The 4,408-nt window shown below is 33.4% G+C and overlaps 1 non-coding gene across 1 annotated transcript; it reads right to left on the reverse strand.

Moving 5' to 3' along the window:
- Positions 1–1,434: 1,434 nt before the first annotated feature.
- On the reverse strand, positions 1,435–1,541 carry LOC149526958 (small nucleolar RNA R71). Its single transcript, XR_016351503.1, has one exon. It is a non-coding gene; the product is annotated as a small nucleolar RNA R71 (small nucleolar RNA).
- Between the last annotated feature and the right edge of the window lie 2,867 nt (positions 1,542–4,408).

Here is a 4,408-nt window from a genome sequence, read left to right on the forward strand (position 1 = left end):
AGTTTTCTCTCTTTACTTTTGTGTTTTTCTTATTTTCTTCGACTTAGATTCGTGGCTAAATTTCTTTGGATATTGTTTTTATTAAATACTATGAGTTAAATTATTTTTCTAGGATTGCAATTGAACTCACATGTAATCTAACTTTTAACCTCTTTTTTACTTATCTTTAATGGGATTTGAATTGTTTATTCCAATTTGTTCTTAATGCTTTTAATTGCTTGGCCACCAATTAAATTGATCTAAGAACCTAAACAAACTTGGGAAAGGGAGTTTAGTGTAGACTAAAATTGGGATAGCATATGGATATACCTACAGGTCATATGTAACCAGATTAGAGCCTGAACTTAATGAGTCTATTTTAATATCAATTCACATAGGGATATGGTATTTTGGTTAAAATAGATATTTTTATAAGATGAGTTGGGAGACCTTTATAAATAATTTAGAACTTTAGGTTAGCAATTCAACCCATTGAAATAAGCTAAGGAAGAGAGGTAAGATTTAGATGACGTGTGAGGGATATTGTAATCCTAGGCTTGTTTGATTTGATATTTATTTGGGTATTTATTATTTTGATTTTTCTTAGCTTAAATTTGCTAACTTAGTTTTATTTGATATTATTTTGATATTGTTTGGATAAGATTAATTTGCTATAATTTTAGTACTTAGTAAACTTTTAGATTAATTCCCTATAGGATCGATACTCTACTTGCTAATATATTGTCTATTTGATACGTATATTGGCGTAGTAGAATTTTACTTGACATGCATGTGCAAAATTGTCAAAACATTTTTCGCGCCGTTGCCGAGGATTTTGTTTTCTTCATTATCTGCTAATATACAAATTTCACAGATTAGTCTTAATTTAAGTTCTATTTATTTGTTCTGTAGGTGTGTTCAGTTGTTGCATGAGAAGAGAAAACCACTTGAAGATTATCTCGTGATCCGAAAATTAAGAGAACATTTTGCAAACTTTGACACAAGAATCAACAAGGTGTTGCTCCAATAAATACAATGGCTAATTAATAGGGTGAACTATAAATCCAAGAGCGTAGAGTACCTGAAAGTTATTGCTTAAGGGATTATGTTATTCCTTTGGTATGAGGAATTCCATTGAGCATTCGTAAGCCAGCTATTCAAGCAAATAATTTTGAGATCAAGTTGATTATCATTCACCATGATTCAATTCTCAATTCAGTTTGGGGGCCTTCCAAATGAGGATCCTAATGGCCATATATCAAACATTTTGGAGATTTGTGACACTTGCAAACACAATGGTGTCACAGATGATGTAATTCATTTGCGGCTTTTTCTTTTTTCATTGAGAGATAAAGCTAAAGCATGTTGAATGCACTCCTCACTAGCTCAACAACAACATGGGAAGATCTTGCTTAAAAGTTCCTTGCCAAGTTTTTTCCTTTAGCTAAGATAGTGAAAATGAGGAATGGTATTATATCATTCATGCAATAAGATTTTGAATCATTGTATGAAACTTGGGAAAGATATAAGGAATTGCTTAGGTGTTGTCCTCATCATGGTCTTCCAAAGTGGCTTTAGGTGCAAACTTTCTACAATGGTTTGAGTGGGCAAGTTCGAACCACTATTTATGCCCCTGTGGAAGGAGCTTTAATGACTAAATTGGTTGATGAGGCATACGATTTATTGAAGGAGATAGCTGCAAACAACTACTAGTGGCCAGCAAAGTGAGCAAGGCATAAAAGAGTAGCTGGAATTCATGATGTAAATGCTCTTTTGACATTATTTGCACAGGTAGCAGCTCTAACTAAAACTCTTGAATCTTTTAGTATTAATTCCATCCGAAGTTTTTTTATAACTAGTGAATATTGTGGAGATAACCATGCAAGTCATCAATGTCCAAGCTCAATAGAAATAGTGCAATTTATAGGGAATAGATAGAAAAATAACCCTTACTCTAGCACTTACAAGGTAGGGTGGAGGAATCATCTTGATTTTTCTTAGGCTAACAATCAAGGGGCGTTATCAACTTCAAGGCCAAATGCACCTCTAAATTCTAATAGAAAGCCAAAGCACCTTTCTCAGAAAAAAAGATAACTACTAAAGATTTGCTAAGGCAGTACATAACATAGAATGATAGCATCATACAAAGTCAAATAGCTCTTGTTTAGAGCCAAGCTGCATCAATTCAAAACCTTGAGACTCAAGTTGGTCAACTTGCCAATTTATTAAACAACCAATCTCGAGGAACATTACTTAGCAATATAAGGGTGAATCTAAAGAGAGAAGCTAAGGAACAAGTTATGGCAATCACCCTAAGCAGTGGAAAAGAGGTTGAAAATAGTGTCATGCTAGCTAATCTTCAAGATAAGCTTATTGAGAATGAAACAGTGATTAAAATAGTTAACAAGCAAATTCAAGAGAAAGTGGCAAAGGCAACTTAACCACTTCCAACCTTTCCTTAGCGCCTTTAGAAACAAAACCTTGATAGGCAATTCCAAAAATTTCTAAAGGCATTGAAAAAGCTTCACACCAATATGCCTTTTGCAGAAACTCTAGAGCAAATGCCATCATATGTGAAGTTCTTAAACGGCATATTGACGAATAAGAGGAAATTGGAGGATTTTGAGACGATTACACTCACTGAGGAGTGTAGTGCGATAATCTAGAACAAGCTTTCACCGAAGCTTAAGGACCTAGAGAGTTTTTTATCCCTTGCTCAATTGATAATTTTAATTTTTTGAAAGCTTTGTGTGATTTAGGTGCTAGTGTCTCAATAATGTCATTATCTATCGCTAGGAGACTTGGACTGACAAAGATTCAACCTACTATAGTCACCTTGAAATTAGCAAACAGAATAATAAGGCAACCCTATGGGATTATAGAGAATGTCATACTTAAAGTGGGGAAATAAAGTGGGGAAATTATGCATTTTAGTGGACTTCACGGTGCTTGAAATAAATGAGGATCAAGAGGTTCCAATCATACTGAGAGTCCATTCTTGGGCACTGTAGGGGCACTCATTGATGTAAAGGAACGCAGAATAACTTTCAGAGTTGTTGAGGTGGAAGTTAAATTTACTAATTTCAATGTGACAAAATACCATTTGTCCATAGCTCATTCCTATGGAATGGACTTAGTCAATGAAAGTCAAGGGAATCCTACTCCATCATCTACAAGTAAGCAAGTACCAACTCTTGAGTTAAAGCCATCACCACTCTTAAGATGATGTAGTGATATGATGAGCACAATCTACCACCTTTCAGTGATAGTGATTTTGAGGTTGGAAAAGATGTAACACTTTAATTTATGCCTCCATCTTTTACCATGGCAACTTCAACCATATTGGTGCTTACCTTTAAGGTGGTAAAAGTTGTGTTATTGCTACATTGAAATTTTTAGTACATTACTATAGCATTCAAAGTAATGAAACAAAGCCTTTAGTGTTCTTAAGGTGATGAAGCAGTGAAAAAAGGGCATCATAGTCAAGCTAATGATTATAAAAATACACTTCTTGAGAGGTGACCCAAGCTATATCTTTTTAAGTTTAGTTATTATTTTAGTTAGCTTTGCTTTTCTATTCAAATAAGTACTTATAACCTCTCCCTCGCTTGTTTGTTCAGTCTACAAGTTTGGAAAGCATGAAAATAAGGAGGAAGAAAATTGGAGCTCTCAATGCATTGTCACCATTGATAGGGGAGTTTCTTTTTCTTATTCTTTTAAGTTTTTCACAATGAGGACAATGTGCAATTTAAGTTTGGGGAAGGGTTTTATTGTTATTTGTTTTTATGTTATTTTAGATTAGTTTATTTTCGTTAATTTTTTTTATGCATGTGCATTTGCATGTGAACTAGATTTAATTATGTCAATATCTTTTAATTTACCTATCCAATGATGAGAACCTAGTTATATTCTATCTTGATTCTGTGAAACATGTGAATATGGTTTGAGTGGCATGTAAATTTTTATGCTAAGCTTCATTGTCAGGATGAGATTTGTACATTTTAAGCACCATGTATTTGGCCTAAATTCATTGTGTGTATTTAGAGAAGGTTTATGTTAATGTGAATTTTTGAATTATGTATTAAGTTCTAGAATTGGTTTGATTCTCTCTTAAGGTGAAATTCTAGGCTATACTTAGTTAAAGAAATGATTTAGGCCACTTTTAGACCGATTGAGCCTTTTTAACTTTCCTTTACAAAATTTATCCTTAGTTTCCCCTTTTGAGCCTACTGACACCTTTTTTTTTTGAACACTGAAGTGTTATCCAAAACCCTTATATTAATATGTTCAACAATTCTTGCATCCCTCATTCCTAAGTGCATAAGTCAATTTAGGAAGTGTTATAAGCCACATAGTGAAAAAGGTAGTCAAGATGAAAAATAAAGAAAAGTTCAAAATATGTTTGTATTCATCTCACTACCTAATAAAA

The sequence above is a fragment of the Theobroma umbraticum genome, unplaced genomic scaffold (assembly GCF_002168275.2).
Source record: "Theobroma umbraticum cultivar Fairchild unplaced genomic scaffold, ASM216827v3 scaffold_86.0, whole genome shotgun sequence".
NCBI lineage: Eukaryota > Viridiplantae > Streptophyta > Magnoliopsida > Malvales > Malvaceae > Theobroma > Theobroma umbraticum.